This window comes from Crocodylus siamensis, chromosome 3, assembly GCF_052110815.1.
Source record: "Crocodylus siamensis isolate JL-2025a chromosome 3, ASM5211081v1, whole genome shotgun sequence".
NCBI lineage: Eukaryota > Metazoa > Chordata > Crocodylia > Crocodylidae > Crocodylus > Crocodylus siamensis.
In genome coordinates, this window is record NC_143397.1 from 104,107,838 (window position 1) to 104,130,672 (window position 22,835).

General features: G+C 45.4%; 1 pseudogene; it reads right to left on the reverse strand.

Annotated features, from left to right (window-relative positions):
- Nucleotides 1–226: 226 nt before the first annotated feature.
- LOC149868612 (uncharacterized) lies at nt 227–18,268 on the reverse strand (annotated as a pseudogene).
- Nucleotides 18,269–22,835: the final 4,567 nt, after the last annotated feature.

Sequence of the window (22,835 nt, forward strand, 5' to 3'; positions counted from 1 at the left end):
CTAAATAAATGCGCATTAGCCTCCCCTAAAACGTGCAGTACTGAAAGTGTGCATTTTTAAAGTGATGCTTAGTGCACAGTAACCTATTTTACTGCTCATTCGTGCAATTGCATGGCTTTTTACATGATGCTTTAATGCCCAGTAAAATAGGCTACTGCACATTAAAGCACATAGCAAATGAAAAATATAGGGGGTTTGGTGAGGAGGGGAGGAACTCTGTTGCACCTTAGCTAGTACATCGTGTTTTAATGTGATTAGATAAGGGCCTCCACAGTGCAGCTTTCAGATGTTGATGCTGAGCACTGAAAAGAACCCCAAGTTTGGTGAAACTTCTTTCCATATCAGCTGAATTTATAGTTAGTTGCTGGAGAACCATGCAACCTGGCAAAATATGCAGTGGTCTTCAAAACAGCCATCCAGAACTGAATAGGATCCTCTGCAGCTGCAAACCCATCTTTGACAATTCCTAAATACACTAGCCATCCCACGCTGCACTCATTGGACGGCTTTGAGTTCTGATTTCAGTTTCACAAACAGAACCAATTTGTTTAGGATCCAGTGCTTGAACAGCATGGACAAGAAGTCAATGACCAGCTGCTTACTTTTCATGCTGTACTGTGTTAGTTTACCAGCAGTGCTCCGAACAGCTGTGAATCCTTTCACATTTAGCACCTGCTAAGACAAGACACTCCAACCACCAAATTAAATCCAAGACAGTGTTGTACACTTTGTGTACTTGGCATTTTGGGACTGTAAGAGGTCCAGTGCTGTCATGAGGTGTCCACAGTTCTCTGCAATGTACTTCACATCATTGTGCAGGTCTGCTACTGCTAACAGGCTGGCTAGTTCCTGTTCGTTCATATTTCACAAACCCATGACAGAGCCAGGAGTACTGTGCATAGTACTGGACACAATTGAACCATGTGTTCCACCTAGTTCTGCTGGAAGTGCTGCAGAATCACCATTCTGTTTCTCCAGGTCTCAAGAACTGTGCATGATGAGCTGGAGCTTTCACTAAAAGTGATTCATTAAAGCAAAGAAGTGATCCACTTACATGGTGAGAGACTTTCAAGCATTTCCTGCCAAAGCAACTCTACGTGCATAGCAATAAATATGTACAGTTTGATTACAGACGACAAAGCAAATTGTTCCAAGCCTTCATCATGTAGCTCACATTATCTTTACAAATGCCAATATTTGCTCAAGTGGGATGGTGAATTCCATCAAGCAAGAAATCAAGGCTTGTGCAATGGAAGCATGATTAACTTTCCTCAGGCACTGTCTTTACCAGCTTTGGTGTTGGAACGTTAGCATGCTTAGGAGGCTGTGCGATGAACACCTGAGATAAAATGTTAAAGACTTGGGGGAGTTTTTTTGGAAGTCAGTTGTTTCGTTGGCAGTCACAGCAATGAAGCTGCCCTTAAACTCATTATGGCGGCGCTGTTTCTCCTCTTCAAAAACTGGCCAGTGGGAATATAACTGGACCTACAGGAGCATGGCACCACTTCTATTAATGTACTTGCTCAAAAAATCCCTGACAACAAGTTAACTCCATTTTAGGCAGAGGAATGTTTGCTTTTAAACATATTTGAATAAAGTCCAAGGTGATGGTGACACAGTGAGCTTTGGCAGATGTAGAACACTAGAATGCTGCAGTCACTGCATTGTTTCTTTGATGACGCTGCTTTTTCTGTATCCTCTCGTCATTTCTTTTCATTCCGTTTGTGCTTAGTACTTTCCATGTGTTCTATTATAGTCTGCTTTCTATCATGATCTACAGCCTTGTTGCATGTTGTACAGAGCATCACAGTACCATCAGTATGAAATTTATCCTTGCCAAAGTGAGCAACATGGTCTTTAAGTACAAGTTTCACAGTCTATATCATCTTTTCTGGACTTAAATGCAATGTCTGGAGACTGAAGTAACAATTTGATAGGAATCAACACATGGGCCCTTGTACATAGGGATTAACTGAATTCACAGTTGCACTTTTTTCATGGAAAAAGTGTGAAATCAAGTGTTTTCCATGGGGAAAAAAAGAAAGCAAGCAAGCCCTGCATTTTTGTTGGGGCTGGGAGGAGAAGAACTTCCTCATTCCAAGCTGAAAGGTGGGAAGCCTTTCCCCACCCTAAAGCAAGTTGTGGCAAGCCCTACTGGAGCCTTGGAAGCATGGAGGCAGGCATCTGAGGGCAACACAGAATTGCCGGGTGCCAGCTGGCACTGCCTGTGGGGCTTGGCCCAGTGCAACCACTCAGCAGCTGCTGAGAGAGTCCAAGCAGAAGCCCTGGCCCTGCTGCAGAGGAAAGCAACCCCCCTGCCCCCCCAGTCTATACCAGTCTGACCAAGGGAAAACTCATTCCTGAGCCCAATGCAGCAGTCTGACCCTGAGCCAGATGGGCACACCCTGTATCTAGGACCATCCAGGGCCAAGTCTCAGCAGGAGCATTGGCACATCCCTGAATGGTGGCAGACCAGTCTCCTCTTGAACACCTCCACTGCAGGAAAGTTTGCTGCATCCCTGGGTGTCTGTTCCACTGCCCCCTGCTCCCACTGGGAGTCAAGCTGGAACTGAACCAAAAAACTTAAGAGCTAGTGTTTTGATTTGCCCCTGAACCATTATTTGCCCTGTCCTACTGAAACACAATGGGAATCAAGCCACAAAAATCACTGGGGTCACCAGTTAGACTTGTGTCACTGGTTAAACCAGAGTTACTGGTTAAATGGAGGTCACTAGTTATCCTACCAATTAAACTGAAGTGACCAGTTCAGTCTTCATTAAAACTGCCAATAATTTATTTAAACTATCATAGAATCATAGAAGTAGGGTCAAAAGGGACCTTGTAAATCTTCAAGTCCGACCCCCTGCCTGGGCAGGAGAAAAACTGGGCTCAAATGATCCCAGCTAGGTAGGCATCAAGCCTCCTCTTAAAGACCCCCAGGGTAGGAGCCAGCACCACTTCCCTTGGAAGTTGGTTCCAGACCCTAGCCACCCTGACCGTGGAGTAGTTCTTACGGATGTCTAATCTAAACCTACTGTCCAGCAACTTGTGGCTGTTATTCCTTGTTATGCCAGGGGGTGCTAGGGAAAACAAGGTCTCTCCCAAACCCTTCTGGTCCCCTCTAGTGAGTTTATAGACAGTTACCAGGTCCCCCTTCAGCCTTCTCTTGTGAAGGCTGAACAGGTTCAGGTCCTGCAGTCTTTCATTGTAGGGTCTGCCCTGTTGTCCCCAGATCATTTGGGTGGTCCTCCTCTGGACCCTCTCAATGTTGTCCACATCCCTCCTGAAATGGGGCACACAGAACTGGACACAGTACTCCAGCTGCGGCCTGACCAGTGTTGCGTGGCGGGGCGGGGGGGAGGATCACCTCCCTGTCCCTTCTTGAGATGCACCTGTGGATGCACAACAAGGTCCGGTTAGCCTTGCCAACCGTGACCTCACATTGTCAGCCCATGTTCATCTTGGAGTCGGTAATGACTCCAAGATCCCTTTCTGCCTCCGTGCTCTCAAGAAGGGAGTTTCCCCATCTTATAAGTGTGCTGCTGGTTACTACTGCCCAAGTGCAACACCCTGCACTTGTCAGTACTGAAACACATCCTGTTTTTCTTAGCCTAACCCTGCAACCTATCCAGCTCTTGCTGCAGTCTTTCCCTCCCTACTAGGGTGCTCACCTCACTGCAAATTTTGGTATCATCAGCAAATTTAAATGGGTTGCTTTTCACCCCGTTGTCCAAATCGCTGATAAAGAAATTGAACAGTGCGGGCCCAAGGACTAAGCCCTGGGGGACTCTGTTGCCCACTTCTCCCCAGGTCGAATATGACCCATCCACCACCACCCTCTGAGTATGACCCTTCAGCCAATCTGCAATCCATCTGACTGTGTAGACATCAATGCCAGTCGCCTAGTTTTTTTTAAAGTGAGGATGGGGTGGGAGATGGTGTCAAAGGCCTTGCTGAAGTCCAGAAAGACTACGTCCATGGTAACACTTGCATCCAATGCTTTTGTGACCTAATCATAAAAGGCAATCAGGTTGGTCTGACATGACCTGCCCGTAATGAAACCGTGATGGTTGCCCTTGAGCATCATCCCTGAAGCCGGCCCATTGCAGATGTGCTCCTTGATGATCTTCTCAAAGAGTTTCCCTAGAATTGAGGTAAGACTGATGGGCATATAGTTACCCAGGTCCTCCCTCCTCCCTTTTTTAAAGATGGGGACCACATTGGCCATCTTCCAATCATCTGGTACCTAGCCCAAGCACCACAAGCGCTCGTAAAGTCCTGCCATGTGGCTCACATGAAAACAAAGATAAAATTATCTACTCACTGCTACCACAGAGACTTGTCCCACTGCTCTCTCACAAATCCTGTGTCTTTCTGATTTTGCAATTTCTATCACACTTCTCTTTCACTCCTTTAGTCTATACGCTTAACAGAGAATGGACTTAAATGCATGTAAGCAGCTATAAGTAAAGAGTCCACTAAGAAAGCAGTGATATTATTCTTACAACTGCTTAAAGTAAACTAGTTCCAAATGCCCATTTCCAAAGCTTGCTTAACACTTCATGCAGTTGTAGCATGTAGGAGGTGGAGAGGGAGGGGGCCAGGCAGGCTCATAGGCCAGGGGTAGGCAATGTTTTTTGGCCGGAGTGCTGAAAAACACTACAGTGCCTACCTTGGAAGGTGATAGAAAAAACAAAATGAGGGAAGGGGGTATATGGCAGGATGCCCTGCTTGTGCCCCATGCCCCCCAGCCCAGGCTCTGTGGCTGTCAGCAACTACCCCAGCTCTGGGTAGCTGCTGGAACCCAGGCTGCTCCCAGCAGGGTTTACAATGTCCCAGCTGCCATGTGCAAGCCGTTCCGCCCCCAGGCCATGTGTGTGGTCCACAAAGGGACACCACTGCCCTCACCCCACTCAACCCCACTACTGGGAGAAGACAGAGCAAGCCAAGATGGGGGATGGGGAGGCACCACGGTGTGCTGCATGAGACAAGCAACATCCCACACACCCCTCCCTTAGAAAAGAAGGAAACTATGGGAATGCGCCAAGGGAGACGCCACTGCTGCACCCTGGGTTGTACTCCATCCCCTTCTGCCTATCCACCTGGACTGAGGGGAGGAGAGATGTTGTGGAAAGCCCCACATGGAGCAACTGCCCAGCCAGTGGCATGTGGAACCAGAGTAGCTCTATGGGCCCGACACCTCCATGTGGAGCTTCCCTTAAGAGCAGACAGTGTGCTGTTCCAGTTCCACATGCCACTAGCCAGACAGGAACTTCATGTCTTCCCTCAATGCCTCCTGGCTCCCCAATCCAGCACCCTGAAGGAGTGCCTACTCAGCCAGCAGCACGTAGAACTAGAGTGCTGTGCTAATCAGCCCTTAAGGGATGCACATGGAGATGCTGAGCCTGGTTGGGCGGATAGTGCCACTCATGATCCATGTGCAACTGGCTGAGCACTCCATGTCTTTCACCAATACCTCCCCACTCCCTCTGTTCCCAGCCAGCTTCCCATCTGCACCCCCCCAGCTCAGCCCCTACCCATCTTCCTCCCCAGCCCTGCCCCACAACTTCCCAGCCCTCTGTACCCAACCTTACAGGCTCCATTAAAAGAAATTGAGCCTGAGGCAAGCCTTGGGACCAAATTTCCTGCTGTGGTCCCACCTCCTCCTTTCGGCACACCCTGCTGCAGTCCCCACAGGTGCATAAAGCCTGCATAAAGCTGTATAAGAGTCAGGGACCCTGGGACTGTAGTGGGGTGTGATCAGCCTTGTCTGGGATCAGGGACCCCAGGGACTGGGACGGGTGGACGGAGAGGAGCCTTGTCTGGGCCAGAGACCCCAGGGGACCTGGACAACATATGGAACAGGGCCAGGGGCCTGGAGCCCAAGGAGCTCTTATGCCCCACACGGGGCCGAGTCTGATGCCGTGTGCCTCCTTACTCCCAGAGGTGAAGCAGGGGCTGGGGGCTAATGTAGGCTCCAGCTGCAGCCTGCAGCAGTAACAGCTGCCCTGCCCCCTGGTAACTATGGCAGCATATCACATTGTCCTGGGAGGAATGGGCTGGAGCTGGGGAGTGGAGCAGTTCCCCAGTGCCAGCCCCAGTCTCCATCCCTGCCTCACCTTGGGGAGTGAGGAGGCACTCCTCCCCAAAGCAAGGCAGGGGCTGGAGCTGGGGCAGAGTTGCTGCCTAAGCTTACCTCTGGTAAGTATCCTGTGCTGGCCCTGGTGCATCCACTGTGCTCTGCATCCAGCTCCTTTCTGAGTGGGTGCGCAGCCTTAAGTTAGTGTGTAGCAAGATTTTAAATCATGCATGGCCGCACACATGCGCACCTTAGAGGGAGAAGGGAAGGCCTTGATGTTCTTAGTTCCAAGAAAAGCTCCCTCCAGGCAGGGCTGGAGGTTTCCTACCCTTTTTGCAATCAGCTCTTGCAGGCTGGAATTCTCCCAGCCTGCAGTGCTCTTTTTTTGTGTGTGCGCAAAAAAAAAAGTGAAAAATCTGTGGGTTTCAGAAAATCCACATTCTCCAGTGAAGATGGGAAATCCATCATTTTCTCTGTTTTTCCATGGGAAATGGGAAAATCTAGAACCCTAGTCATTACTAACACCATCTTGAGACAATGTGACAGGTACAAGACAACATGATAACACCCCCACTCAAAACAATGGCACCTCCTCAAATACTTATCTTTTTACATGACATCCTTTTACAATATTCACATCATGCATGTTATGAGAGGAGCTGATGATTTCCAGACATATCAGCACTTGGTAAGATAAGTCATGTCCATTAGTTTTCTGTTGAAGCATTGAAAGCAACCTGAATCAGTCCGAAGACAGTACATCAAATGCCTTCAGACCCCTAGATACCAAGTCCCTCCAATATATCTTAACAAGAAAGCTGCTCATATTAATATTGAAAATAACACTTATATTGAACTTCAACATAATAAACACTTATGTTGAACCTGGTGCCATGCAAGCATCATGGGTGACTTGCTTTAGAGTTTAAAGGAAGCCATCCATGTTGTTTGCATGGCACCAATTGGCTTTATATTACCCAACACCATCAGGACTTATTTCATGAAAGCAACACTGAGATCAAAGCCCTTCTCAAATCAGATGAGAAAACCTTTGTGACTGGCAACCTATGTTCAGTCAGAAGCAGGGAACTTTTCAATAGTTTAAGGCTGAGGTCCAGAGGAAGTGTTGAGAAAAATCAAAAACAAATGGTGGGAAGAGAAGGTGAAAGAAATCCAGCAACTTGCTGACAATCGTGACATGTGGAGCCTCTTCAAATGCAATCAAGACTATGTATAGGCCAAGCTCTTGTGGATTCACTCTGCTTAGAGCTGAAGATGGCAGAACAGTCCTCAGATACAATGAGTCCAACACAAACCACTGGAAGGAGCACCACAAAAAGCTCCTGAACTCAGAAATTGATGGTGGCTGACAAAACCATGAAATCCAGTAAAGGAAGCATTTGCCAGTCCACCAACCGCTGAAGAAGTCTACCAGGTGATAAGACAGATGATGAACAACAAAGCTTCTGGCTCTGATAGCATACCAGCTGAGGTCTTCAAAGCTGGTGGGGAAACTATGACCAACAAGTTCTACACACTGTTCATGGGCAACTGATGCCTCCTGAGTCAGGGAGGGAACTTGCCCCCCCAGCAGACAGTCAACAACCAGGAGTGTCTCCCTATCACTGATCTTGCTGACCTGCAAGTGGCAGCAGTGCACCGCTGGCACTTCTGGGTGAGCACGATTAGCTACAGGGGGACAGCTTCTCCTGATGCTCTTGCTTGTGGGCGGGGCAGCACCAGTGCTCTTTGTCTGCCCCCCTCCCCACTGCCTAGGAAAGCTGGCTGTCAAGGGGTGCATGTGCATCACCACTGACAGCTTCTCAAAATTTGCTACACTGGGGAAGTTCCTGCTGACCTTAGGAATGCCAATATTTTCACCATTTATAAAAAGGGAGATTAGTTTCCACAGTAAGACTTTCAAGGTATTAACCTCTTCATTGCTAGAAAGAGCCTTGCTCAAATTCTGCTGACATGACTGTTTCTTCTTGCTGAAGAAATCCTTCCCAAGTCTCAATGCAGCTTCAGACCACCAAGAGACACTCTGGACATGGATTTTTGCAGGCTGGAAATTCTAGGAAGACTGCTGAAATGACACCAGGAACTGTATATGGCCTTTATGGATTTAACCAAAGCCTTCAACACTGTTAACTTCAAGGCTGTATGGAAGATACTATTGCGGTTTGGCTGCCCAGGGAAATTTATCGCCACTAAGTCATCTTCATGATAAGATGACTTCCTCCGTCTTATGCAGTGGCTCCCTTATGGAGTCCTCTGCCATTTAAAACTGGCGTCAAGCAGGGGTACATGACTGCACTAGTTCCGTTTTTCCTTTTTCTTGCAATCAAGATGCTTATCCATGACTGACTGCCACAAGGCATCGTCATCAAGCACAGCATACATGGGGACCTTTTTAAATTTCTTCAGCCTCCTTGTTAAAACCAGTTACTCTGGCCTTGGTTGTGGAACTTCAGTATGCTGATGATTGTGCTGTCATTGGATATATGGAGGAAGACTTACAAACAGCTTTTAACTGCTTCTCTCAAGCACATCAGTGCTTGGGATGGACCCTTAACAGTGGAAAAAACAAAGGTACTTTTTAGCATTCTGCTTCAACCCAGTGAAAGATCCTCACTAATGGTCAGGAGCTGGAGAATGTTGAACACTTTGCATACCTCAGCAGCCATCTCTCAAAGAAGGCCAACATCAATGAGGAAATTCAGTATAGGATTGGTTGGGCCATCTCTGCCTTCAGAAGACTGTATCATTATGTGTTCAATGATCCGAACTTCAAGAATCAAACAAGCTCTTACTTATAAGGCTGTGGTACTCCCAACTCTTCTGTATGGCCGTGAAGCTTGGGTGACCTATTGAGACCACATGAAAAGCCTAGAACATCAGTGTTACCTCTGGAAGATCTTTGGCATAATGGGAGGATCACCACACAAATGCCAGTGTCCTCACTGAGGCCAACACCACCAGTATGGAAGTATTAATTACTCAACATCAGCTGTGGTGGACAGGGCACTATAATGCATGCCTGATGTATGTTTTAAAAAATAACTGCTATACTGCCAACTCAGCCAAGGACAAAGGACATGTAGGGGGAAGAGGAAATGCTTCCACAAATTCAGAAAAACTAGCCCAAGGCAGGGCTGCATGGCAATGCTTTGTGAGAGAAGGTACATCTTACTTTCAGGAAGATTGTCTCACCTTGAAGGCAGAAAAGTGACAGTAATAGAAGGAAAGGTAACAAGACTGAGAAATCCATGGTCCAACCCTCCCTTTAACCACTACCAATGGCATCTAAGAGAGTCTGTGGGCTCTAGGGATGGCCATCTTAGCTATCAATGGATCCATTTATAATTCTTTACTTGGCCCATGGGAGAGATCATCCAGGACCTTGCAGGATTTCCAATCACCACTACCAACTTCCATAGTTTGCTTGCAAGAAAGTTGTGGGAGACAGTACAAAAAACCTTGCTAAAATTAAGATACATCATGTCCATTGCTCTTCCCATATCCACTGAGCCAGTCACCTCATCACAGAAGGCAATCAGGTTGGTCAGGCATGACTCAGCATGGCTTCACCAAGGACAACTGTTCCTAATCACTTTCTCCAAGTGCTTAAAAGGGCCTACACCATGATTTTTCAAGGGACTGAAGGCGAGGCTGACAAGTCTGTAGTTCCCTGGATCCTCCTCCTTCCCTTTCTTAAAGATGAGCTCTATATCTGCCATTTCCCAATCTTTTGGGATCTCTTCTGATTGCCATGAGTTTTCAAACATGATGGCCAGTGGCTCTGCAATCACATTGGCCAACTTCCTCAGCACCCTCAGGTGCATTCCATCCTGCCCCATGGATTTGTACATGTTCAGCTTTTATAAATATTCCCCAACCTGTTCTTGTGCCACTGTTGGCTACTCATCTTCCCTCCAAACTGTACTGCCAGGTGCTGTAGTCCAAAAGCCAATGTTACTTACAAAAACTGAGATGAGAAAGGCATAACAGTACTTCAGTCTTTTCTGCATCATGTCCCTAGGTTGCCTTCTTCATTCAGTAAGGGACCCACACTTCCCCCCCTCCATCTTCCTCTTGTTGCTGAAATACTTGTAGAAAGCCTTATCACCCCTCATGTCCCTTGCTTAGCCACAACTCCAATTGTACTTTGGCCTTCCCGATTTCATCCCCGAATGCCTGAGCAATATTCTTATACATTTCCCTAGATGTTTGTCAAAGTTTCCACTTCTTGTAAGCTTCCTTTTTTGCGTTTTAGATCACTGAAGAGTTTTTTGTTAAGCCAAGCTGGTCTTCTGCCAGACTTTCTAGTCTTCCCACACACTGGGTTGGTTTGTTCCTGCTCCATCAGTAAGGTTTCTTTCAAGTACTGCCAGCTCTCCTAGACTCCTTTCTCTCTCAGGATTAGCCTCCTGAGGATAAGTTCCCTGAATAAGGCAAAGTCTGCCTTCTTTTTTTTTTTTTTTTTTTTTTTTTTTTTTTGAAGTTCAGGGTCCTTATTCTGCTGCTCTCCTTTTCTTTCCTCAAGATCCTGAACTCAGCCATCTCATGGTCACTGCCCAAATTGCTGTCCACTACTACATTCCCCACCAATTCATCCCTGTTCGTGAGCAGCAGGTCAAGAAGAACATGGCCCCTAGTTGGCCACTCCAGCACTTGCCCCAGAAAGTTGTCTCCATCACGGTACAAAAAACTTCCTGGATTGCCTACATATTGCTGTATTCCCCTCCCAGCAGATGTCATGGCGATTCAAATCCCCCCGTGAGAACCATGGCCTGTGAGTGGGAAGCTTCCACTAGCTGTCTGAAGAAAGCCTCATCCACCCCTTCCTACTGGTCTGGTGATCCACAGCAGATACCCACTGCAACAAACTTGCTGCTCTCCCCTCTAACCTTAACCCAGAGGCTTTCAACAGGCTTATCACCAGTTTCATACTGGATAAGACTTCAAGGAGTTCTGATTCTTCTTGCTCATTTTGTAGACTCCATGCATTCATGCACAGGCACCTAAGCTGATTGCTCCAATTTCTCAGGAAGTGAGAGCACCTCCCCTGTTGCCCCTTCCTGCTTGCTCTTCCTCCAGGTCTCCCATTTCCCCCAGGGCTTTGGTCTCCACCCCCTGGCAAACCTCATTTAAAGCCATCTTCACTAGGTTAGCAAGTTTGTCTGAGAAGGTGCACTTCCCTCTTTTCATCAGGTGGATCCCATCTCTTCCCAGCAATCCTTCTTGGGAGAACACCCTAGAGTTGAAGAAGCCAAAGCCCTGCTGATGACACCACTCTTTCCCTTGGCAGGAAGGGTCAAAGAACACAACCTGAGCCCCAGACCCCTTCACCCTTTACCCCAGAGCCCTGTAGTCACTTTTGATCCACTCAGGGTCTACCCTGGAAGGATCATTGGTGCCCACATGAATAAACAGTGTGGGGTGGTAGTCAGAGGGTCAGGTGGGACTTGGTAATCCCTCCATGGCATCTTGGATCCAGGCAGGCTGCAGGCTTCCCAGGACAACAAGTCAGGTCAGCAGATAGCTCCCTCTATTGAGCACCATCGCTTCATGGTAGCGGTTGTCTTAATCCTTCCCACATTGGTGTGCTCTTGTCTGTCCTCCTCTGCCAATTAAACATGCTCCTCTCTCCCTGGTGATAGGGCTGCATATCTGTTCTCCAGATGAACTGCTGCAGGTAGAAGGTGAAAACTTCTGCCAACTGCCAGGTCACAAGCTTCCAACTTCCACCCTCCTGGGAGTCCATGTCCTCTCTCTTCTTTAGCACCATCTCTGGCAGTTCTTCCTCCACAGTCCCAAAGGTCTCCTCTAGCATTGATTCAATGAACTCCTCATGGCAGAGGATGCTTCAGAGCCTTGTCAACTCCTCCTGTAGCTCTCTTGCTTTTTCCCTTGAGAGACACCACCAGGAGGCACCACTCAATCTGCAGGCACCCCTCCTCCCCCACAACCTGGCCATCATGGGAAAGAACCAGAAAGCTGCAGTCTCTACAGCACCAAACCTGGATCTAAGTGGAAGCCTCAGTGGTGCAGTCATGCCTGGGCAGAAGCCTCACAGGTGCAAGCAGAGCAGTGGCAGTGGCTCTGGCATTGCAACATCCTCCAGCTATTTCCTTGGGTCTCTTGATCTGCTTTTTCTCTTACTGCCCTTCTTCCAAGCACACCTTCCATAGCAAACTCACCTGGAAGCTGGCCTGTTCACTGCTTCCTGGCCCCAAAGGGTTCCATTTTCCTGCTTCCTTACACCAAGCTGAAAGGCTCTCCCCTCAAGGGATGGAGGAGGGCGGGGGGGGGGGAACTGACTTATTAACTGCCTGCAGACTGCTTATCCTGATTATGACAGCTCTACAATGTCTTTGTTCCCTTTAATAATGCCTTATTTTTCTTACGTACAGGTACGCAAAGTACCTTTTGTTAAGTGCTCATCAATTTTGCTCTTTAGGAAAAGTGTGTGATGCTCTCTGTTTCAAAGGTACTTTATTATTACCCTTTGAGGTGAGAAAATACAACTTCCAGTTTCAATGCCCATCCCTGAATGCTGGCATTTTATAATGTATTCTTTAAAATGAAAAAGCTTCTGTGGAATTGAACTGAAACACAGTCACAAAGAAAAAGAGGTCATAGAGATTCCACAGCTGACTGAAGTTATTCGATAGACTCTAGGTGGATGGCATTATAGACAAAACAGTCCAGATGGGTCTTATTTGATAATCCCCACATAGTGAACTGATCCTCTCTATTTGCTCTGTATTGACAGAGGAAGAGAAGTATTAATGGCAGCAGGGGCTATTGCATGACTCCTGGGGTTTCCCCTAGAGCTGAGCTCTCTAGTTCCAGTCCATCACAGCTTTGTAATAAACTACCAGGTGCTATTTTCTATATGTCAGGTAGACACAACCCACCAGTGGAAAAATGTACCTTTTTAAAGATGTGCATTCTCATGGATAGACACTATGGATTAAATAATTGCAGCCCTTTTTTCTTGCCCACCCTCCAAGTTTTAGAAAAGATCTTTGAAGCTTTCTTCCACAGTGACTTCCACTACACAGCACTTGCAGTTTAGCATGAAGTTACTTACTTCTCACCACCATCACTAACACTTATGTAACAACTGCCTGGTTTGGAGATGTGGTTGAATTTAAGTCATATGGAGGTCCTCAGTTCAGGAAGGATGCCAGAATCCATTTATTCTCTTTGGGCCAAAGCTTCCACTGGTGACAGTCACTGAAGTTTTAAGATTTAAACCATTTTGAGAATCTGGCCCTATGCCCATTGGAAAAAAAAACATTTAAACTGCTACCTTCAAAACTAATTAGTGGGAAAGAAAAAGATGTGCTATAAAACACAGAAAGACAATCCATAAGAATTTTGGATGGTAGAAATGAATTATTAGCTGTAGTATGTATAGGAAGTGGCCTGAGATCCAAGGCTTTCAAAGCCTGTAAGACTAATTCTGTTTAGTTAAGGGTAAAAAGTAGTTCACACTTTGTGAAATATGAAGGGATTTTTTTTTATTCCCCGATTTATAAAGCTAGCGAGCTGACTGCAGTCCTCTAATGGACTATTGTGACTATTATTGTTTCTTATGATATTAACTTCCATAACAACATGCCTTCAAGGTACTGCCTTCAACCAATATACTTTGTTGTAAATTTGACATCATTCCATCCCCAAGATTCAATACAGCAAGTTTAAAAAAAAACAAAAACAAAAAAAAATTATCACACCTTAACTCACAGACAGAACAAGTAGTTCTCTACCTTTGGTCCTTTCCATCACAGTCTCTTTCTCCAGTTTGCTTTAATGTCATCATACTATAGAACAGTGCAATGTTATGTCAACTAGTTTTTGAAAACCTTCTGTCATGACTAAATCTTATGAAGTGAGGAAAGATAAATATTCCTCACATTCATCTATGCAACAATGAGCAGACTGACCAGTAGCATCTGTGTTCCATGACTGAAGCCAGACTCAAAACAACCCCTCCCCCCCCAAAATTAGCCCATTGTTTTGGTTCAATTTCATTTGCCTAAACTGAGGCCCAGAAGCCTCTAAAAGTCTTTTTACCCTCAAACCAGAGAAATTATATTTCCATCTATTATTTGACTTACTGCCTGGAAAAAGCCATGCAAGAATTGCAGCTCTTATGTTAGGAATTGTATGGACACAAATTTTTCTTGCGTGTCCCAATTTGTTTTCCTTCATACCCTGGTTCAGTGCCATGTCTTCAAAGTTTATGCATAGCATCCAACCAAGCACATCTGTTTACTACCCTCAAAGCACCATGGAAATAGTTATGACTAAGGGAGGAAAAAGCAATGAGAGAAGAGGAACACTTAGTGGAACAGACAGAAAAGTGACACCCTATTCTTGCTTAAAGTTTATTGAAGACAAGTGAAAAGCAAGAGCTGTCGATTTCAGTGGTCAAGTGGTAGAAGTTTTTCTACATGAAAAAAAAAAAAGTCCCACAAAAACCAATTTTTGGGGAATTCATCCCAATGTTTACAGTCAAAACAACTGTGAAGTCTGGTTTTCATCCTGTTTTGCCACTGAATACTATAGAATGAGTTGTTGCTATACCCCCTCTCCCCCCACTCAAAGAGATATATACACTGATATATTTGCTTCACTCAATTTTTTTTTTAGCTAAATCATCTGCCTCTTAGGTAATTTATTATGACTCAGATATTGGTTTACAACCTTACAGCTTTCATTCAAACTTTAGAAGTTAAAGAAAAAAAGTGCTTATAAAAGGAGTCAGAAAGGTTAAATGTCATCTATGAACTAGGGCTGCCAGTTAAATCGCCATTAGTGTGTGACTAATGCAAGAACCCACTGACACATTAGTTTTTTTAATACATTAATCATGCCCATGGTTTTGAAGCTTGTGCCCAGGCTGCTTTGCCCCACTACCATCATCATCATCTCTAGCCTCTGCCCCTCCATAGGGTAGTGCTGGCAGTCCACATGAGCCAGAGGGCAGCCTGGGTGTGGGCTCTGGGTGGCTGCACCAGGAAGGTAGGGGAGGGGAGGTTGCACCCACAACCACCCATCCAGGTCCCCAAACAGTTGGGCTGGCAGCGCCAGGGTCCAAAGAGGGTGGTGCTGATCCACGGTGAGGCTGCCTGGCGCCCTCAGGCCCCATGGCTTTGGCTTGGAGTGGGGCAGTACCACCTAGGAGCTCTGGCATGGAGCTGCCTCCAAACCCACAGGTCCCCACGAATCCCCAATCCAGGCCCCCCAGGGAGTGGTGATGACTGTGGTCCAATGCCTTGTGTCTCCATAGAGGTAGCCACTGTTGGCAGGCAGGGGTGGGATTCCTGCAGGGCCACTTCCCACAGCCCCTGCCCTTCACCACACTGCATGCCTGTCCCCAGCACAGCATTGCCAGAGCCCAAGCTGTGCCCAGCACTAGGAAGAGCCACCTTTCTCCTCCCCATGCTTCCTGGGCTCCCTTCAAGCCTGAAAAGAGCTACTAGACCCACAAGCTCCTGGCAGGGGTCCAGGCAGTACAAGAGGAGGAACAGTGGCTATGCCCAGCTCAGCAGTAGTTGTGGCACTGGATGAGGCTTTGGCTCCAGCAGACTAGGCTGGGGTCAGGCATGCAGTGTGGTGTGGGCCGAGGGCTGTGAGAGGTGGCTCTGTGGGAATCCCATGCTTGCCCGCCAGCAACAGCTGCCTTCACAGGAGCACAGGGCTCAAAGCCACCATTGCTGCCACTCTCTGGGGGCCCAGACCAGAGATGCACAGGAACTTGTGGGCCAAGAGGCAGTGTGTATAGGGGTCCCCCCCTCCCTGGGCTCTAACTTCCCCCTGGGTTGATAGGCTGGCTGCTGGGCCTCTTGCCAGCCAGGACTTCTGTAACCTGGCTCAATGTGCTGTGGTTTGGGCACACATGCAAATACTCTCCCTGGAGCAATAAACTGTAAAATGATAGACACATGTAGATGCACCCACTGTTTGGCACGTTATTTTGATGGAATAAGATGTTAATTCAACTTTGTCCCTGTACAGCATGCAACAGGTAAACAAGATTCAGAGATTTAAGTTAAATTATAACCTGTGTGTTTACTGCAGTAAATGCAGCATGCATTTTTTGGCCAAAATTTGGACTTTACTAGGTTGCACAAAATAGATGTAATCAAATCAAGATACCCTATTTGAAGCTGAAAGGAAGTGGCTATGCAGAACAAGCTTGGTCTTTCACAGGCTACCAGTTAAAATCATGTTCTCTTGAGCAGTACTTTCAAAAAGAGTTCTGTTGTTTAGTTATGAGCTGAAAATAGTCTGACAGGTCTAGAAGCCAAGACAGACTGAACTAGAGGAAGTTTACAGGGTGGAACACAGAGCCTGGTCCTTCTCTCTTTGGGCAATGTCTCTTCTGGTGCACTGCTGATGGGCAGGCATCCTCAGTGGATGTACTAACATCATGTTTCAGTTGAGGCTTCTGAAGCTTAAGAAACATGGGACAAAAGCCTGATGTGAACCAGTCCTTTCAATCACTAGGAAGGGCGATTTTTTCCTCCTCTAAAGTCTTTTTATATGGGCTCCCACGTGAACAATGAGCAGAATAGCCCATCTTCTCTTTTGTTCACTAGGTAGGCCAGTTTTGATCCACTGATTTAATCTCACACTTTCTTTAGGACATAGCCATAGCACACCGTAGATTCGTTCAAACAAAAGGTTTACTGGCAGAATACAGTTTGTCTCCTTGTTGCAACAGTCCTCCTGTACCTTTCCCAATTTTGTTACAAGTAGCTGAACCATGTTATGACCCTTTTTAGTTTTACACAGTTTAAATTACAGTTAAGATAGCCATGCCAGGCTCCACTATTTTACAAGTTAAAACTTTTTTCTCCTCTTACTGAGAGGCCAGAGCTAAAAGCCACACAACGTCAGTGAAGGGACTTTAATTAGATGCTTCTTGCTTTGGTTAGATGTCCAAATTCAGGACCTCCACCACAAGCTTCTATCCTTTTCAGGATTGCTTTCAGATCCACTAGGTAAACAAAATGGCTAAATCAGACCAACTACCACCACTTACTTCAGTGAATATTGGACCAATTTATATCTGTGACTAATGTTCATATTCTGCAAGGCAATGGCAAATCAAAAAGCTCTCAACAGAGCTTACTGATGCATATATAGCACCATACTAGTTCCAGGTCAAGAGCTGGCACCCAAGTAAAATATCAACATGGTACCTTGAAGTTTGTAACTACACCATGTATGACCAATACAATCCATAGGACCACATACTGCTGGTTTGGGATTTACATTGGTAAAATTAGGAGCAGAATTTGGGTTGTTAACTCTGCAAGTGACCAGCCCCCACCCCCCCAAAACAAACCACAGATAAATGCATGCATCATTTACATTTAGTTGTGACATATTCAATACTTCTTTTGTCTTGAAAAGTCATGCCCTCTTCCTAATTTGGGATAGGCTACGGCACAGCCCAGGCACTGTTTTGTCTACCTTGGAAGTCTGCGGACACTACAAATCTGGCAGGTCTCCCTGGGCAGTGTCAGAGCAAAATTTTGAGTATGTGCTGCCAACACAGACGAGCTGGACTGACATGCACAGTTTGACTCTGTGAGTGGAAATTTCCAAGGCTCACCCAGCCCTTGCCCGCTGGGTGACCTGTGGAGCTGTCAATCATTGTTGACCTACTTTCCCCACAGATGCATGCTCAGATTGTGTCAGCTTCTGACTGAGAGCATGCTCAGTCAGAACCTGACATGAGGTAATCTGACTAGAAATTTCTCTGCGGAGAGGGTTCTGATTGGCTACCAAATTCATATAAAAGTTCAGTGAACCCCTCTCTCGCGGGGAGATCGCGTTAGCTGAGGACAGAGGCTGCTGCTGCAGGGACTGTCTCTCAGTCAGGCTTTAGGGCCTATAGATCGCCTCCTTCACTTGGTATTTCGCACTACTCGTTGCATCACGGTTTTGACTATGCTCGCCTGGTTTCTGATTCACCTTGGTACTGACTAATGGCTACGATTTTGGAACACCCTTTTGGACTCTGTTGTAACCCGGTTCCGGATCATCGACCTTGGCTTGTCACTAATTACAACTCGGCTCACTCCACTGACCTGATGTCTCCGCTGCATCACCTCCTGGCTTCCGACCTCGGCTTTCTCCTTCGACCACTCGATTGTCCATCACCTTGGACTGGCGTCACGCGGTTCATCGTTTACGTGTTACAGTTTGTTTTATTGTGTGAATCCCCCATTAATGAGCTGTTGACTAGCCCTGGGACTAGGTCTTCGAACTGAAGCACAAGTCAAATAAATCCTCTTGCCTTTCAATTCACTCCAGGTCTGTATCTCCTGACTCTACGCCACCCCGGCCCACCGTGACCTTGGGGCCTGATTCATTCTGTTAGGTTTTCCCCGACAGGCAGATGCCAAGGGACATTAAGGGCACCCTTTGGTGGTGACCGAGATGAGGGCCAATGGTCTTTCTTTTAGTTTTTTGTTAAGGTAGTTTTAAATGTAATGTTGCCTTTATTGGGTGGAGGGGAGGAGAAGGGAGGGGAGTTAAATGTGGAGGCCTTTTCTGGGTTGGGGAGAATTGGGGTGCGGGGTGACAGCCACAGCCCCTCTATGACAAGGGGTACAGGCTTGGAAAGGACATTTGTGGATGGTAGAGAGACCTCCTTTCAAGAGGTGGCAGGGAAGCGGGAAGTCAGGGAAGGGGAAATAGGAAAAAAAAGTCTTGTATCTAGATATGGCTAGTGATTAGGATTACCCAGAGGGTTTGTTTATATTGGGGTTCAGCTAGGAAAGTGGAAGTTGAGAGTAAGAGGAGAATTAGAGGTCAAGTTTTAGGGCATTGCTTGGGGAATCTTCTGTAGGTTTTGTCCATTTATTGTAAGCTACTCTGAGACTCTGGGATATGCCAGGATATATAAAAATAAAATAAAATCTCTCTACATAAAACTTTCTATACAGAATGATAGTTACATGGTGTCTGTGTAACTTTGGGTCCTGGCTCAAAAGCATAATAAATATAAAATTTTAACCTCACAAATAAAAATCAGGAAATACCAGAGGTCTCCATATGAAGCGTGCTATGTGTGTTCTAGCAAGATTCCTAGACTAAATTAAAAAGGAGGACAGATTTATACAGTGCTAGGTTTGGTGGAAGTAGTTAAGATAAACATACTTAGGGTCAGATTCTGTGCTTATGTACTCCAATACAACTCCAACTCTTAGAAGAGAAAAAAAAAAAATGGAGCAGAACATTAGTGTTCACCTTTAACTTAAATAAACTGTGCACAAATTTAAAAGCTTAAATTGGAAACCATTTGTACTATATACCAATTCATAAGTCAGGGGCACATACTGTTATGTAGATCTTATCTATACATCATTTTAGTGCATGACAGAAATATGATCTTATACATTCAGTTTAAAGATTACAAAGTTACTCTCCAGATACTTTGCATGGATGAAGCTCCAAGTCTTTCAAAAGAAGCATACGCCATGTTAAAATGTTGCTACCATTAAAACTAACTCACTGAAACACTCCATACTGATATGTTAAAGTGCTTGCTGAACTGCAGCCTTATCACATAAACAAGCTATTTATTAGGGTTGTTGGTATAATGTGTCAGCACTATATTTATGACCCAGATACTGTACCTTGTTCTGGATGGACCCAAACCCTCAGACTGACCACAGCCTCTCCATTTGATAATAAGCAAATTTTATTGCTACACAGTGATAGCAGATAAGAATAATGCAGTAATTCTATACCTACCCATGAGCTGTCAGTGTCAAGGTACATCTGGCCAGTATGTGAGCTTCATCCTGAAATTTTTTTGAAAGTCAGATGTCAGCAGCCTGAAGGTCAAAGGCCAAGGTCCACTCTCAACCAGCAGGTGAGACAGGCAGGTGGTTTGCCCTCTGTCCATGATGGCCAGAAGTTCCCCTCTCATGGATTCCTTGCTGCTCTGGCATCCTTTTTGTATTCTCTTTCTTCCCCTCTTGACTCATCTCTGGGCATAGTTGATTGGTTTCCCTGCAGTAGTCAGCATATGTGTTTCATAAACCCATCACATGCACACACCTTCATTTTGTTATTTCTGGTGGCCTCATAATTTGCTCCACTCACCAAAGCTGGAAGTCCCAAGGGTCACATGACCTAAATGGCATCTCATCTCATCTCATAGAACAGTGTGGTACAGGTCTTCAGTTTTCCAAGCTGTGTCACGCACAATGGGCCTTGAAGGAAACTGTGTCATAAACAGGTTTTAATCCCCCCAAAACAAACAAACAAACAAACACACACTGATTAACCCTTGGCATTCCCCTTGGCCCATTGTTCAAATGCATATCCAGCATATGGAACTAGATTAAAGATAATCTTATGAGGTAACCCTCCAGAACCTGCATGTTAAATCATCATTGATTCAAAACCCTTTGAGCCTTTTCTTTTTGTGGATAACACTGGATAAAAATTTGAACCAGAAAAAAGTAAACCCTGCAGCTTCACCTAAATTTAAGACTAGACCTATAATAAAAATGCCCAGTTGTCCTGATTATGTGAAAAGCTATTATTTGGATCTGATGATGCCTTTTTGCTAGAGTGGTGTATTAGTTAACCAATTATTTATTTCAGGTGTTTTGAATTAAAATCAAAACATGGCAATATTCTCAGTGTGGCTGGGGTTTTTGTTTTGTTTTTTAGTTTTGGTTTAGTATCTGTTATTATGTAGCTAGAAACATTCAGAATAAAAGGTCTCAGTACAATAGATTGTTAAGTTACAGGTGTTTGACCAGAAAGTTTTCCCTTCCATCACTACAGTTAAGATACAGGTACTTAAGAGACAACTAAAATATTATCCCTTCAATGTACAGGTTTGCTAGGTATAGACATTTCAGATTCATAACTACCACTATATAGCTGGTCCAATGAAAGATGCCATCAACAAAACCCTTCCAAGCGAGATGTTACATAAACTTCTGAGCATAGAACAAACACAGGAAAAGCACATTATGCTGAAAAGTCTCATCTAACATCTCTCCCAACCATATAGGTGGACCCATATAGCAGGGATTGGTAATTTATGACCCACAGATTAGATCAGATCTACAAGACTGGCAACAGATGCCTTGTGCTTCCCATCCCTTCTCCAGCACTCCCTACCACTGCTAACTCTGCTGCTCCACAGCAGTTCTGCTTCCAACTGAGCAGGTGGGTGGGTGCAGGTAGCTGGCTGCTCTGGGAGCTTCTGGCACTCAGCCACAGCCAAGCCACAAGCCCTAACCTGCACAAACAGAAGGCTACCAAGCCCTGCATGTTTTCTGGACTGTCACAGCTACAACACCATTCCAACCAAGCACATAAAATAGAAGTCAGTTGTTGTTATTGGGTGCATGTATTGTAATTCTGAAGCAGTCATTTCACATTTGGTTTGCAAGAGGATTCCATGAAGTTGCCCAATTTTCAGAGAGTACCTGTGCTGCACAAGTCTGAAGAGATCCCATTCGGTTCCCCTCCCTCCATCCACCCCTTCACCATTTTTCTTCCCACATGACCCTAAAGACAGATTCCTTTTTTTTTTTTTTTGGTCTTCAGGGACATGAAGAATTTTCTCATTCTTTGTCTTCTTGGGATGGACTAGCCCACCACACCCTCCACTGGGTTTTCTGAATGTTCTAAATTAGTGGTATCTTAATACAGCCTGCAAGATTCTGCAAGGGGTTAAGTCAGGCCTTCATGATCTGGACCCTTGTTAGCTCAGCAGACCAAAGATGATTTAAGTCTGGAGGACCAGTGAGTCTTGATGTTAATCAACATAGGCTCCATTTAAGAAAAGCTATTATTTACAGATTGTTTAAGAAAAACATTCTATAGTTTGGGGGTTTTAGTGCATTTCCTTTTAATAGCAGGTTCTCATGATTCCCTCTGTGAATATGGGAATTAAATTCAGAAGGGGAAAACAAACACAGACCAAGACTTTAGGAAAAGTGAGGATTAAGAAAAACAATGGAGGGGAAAGTTTTTGAAGAAACAATAAGACTTCTTGGCTCCCATCAAGTTGGCATGGAGTGTTTGAGCTCCATGCTTAGCTCCAGAGTGAATTCTGAACCTTGGAGACTGTTTGTGGGAAGGAAGTGACAACATCCAAGGAGCATCAGATTGGCATACAATATGACAGAGTGAATGCTGTGAACAGGAGGAGACTGTCCAGAGGCTTCCTCTGCTATGGGGAAGAACTTCAAATCCTTACAAGAAAAAGTTTGTGGAAAGACAAGTGTGGTGAGATGCTGATATTCAAGTCAATGTATCCATTTCACTGATACTGGTTTTCAAAGTAATAGGGCTTAGAAGTGGATTCACATGAAAAGTTGATTTTTTACTCTAAAAACATGCGTTTTATTTTGTTTTGAGGATTGTTAAGTAGTAGCAATATTTTTGAATAGTGGGGACCAAAACAAGATGTTAAAACTTATCTGAAGTCCCTGTAGGAGGTCACCTAGCTAGCTTGGTGCCACCAAGCTCAAATCAGCCCTTGAAACCTTCAGCGACCTGGTCCCAACCATAATCTCTCTCTGGGCTTCACAACACAGGCAGTTATGCCCAGAGTCCTTTTGTACCACAGAACTAAATAGAATATAAATAATCCAACAAAAGCTTCAAACTCTGGGTTAATCCACACCACAGAACACAACAGAAACTACAAACAGTCTACAAGGAACACCCATAAGCACAGAATAGT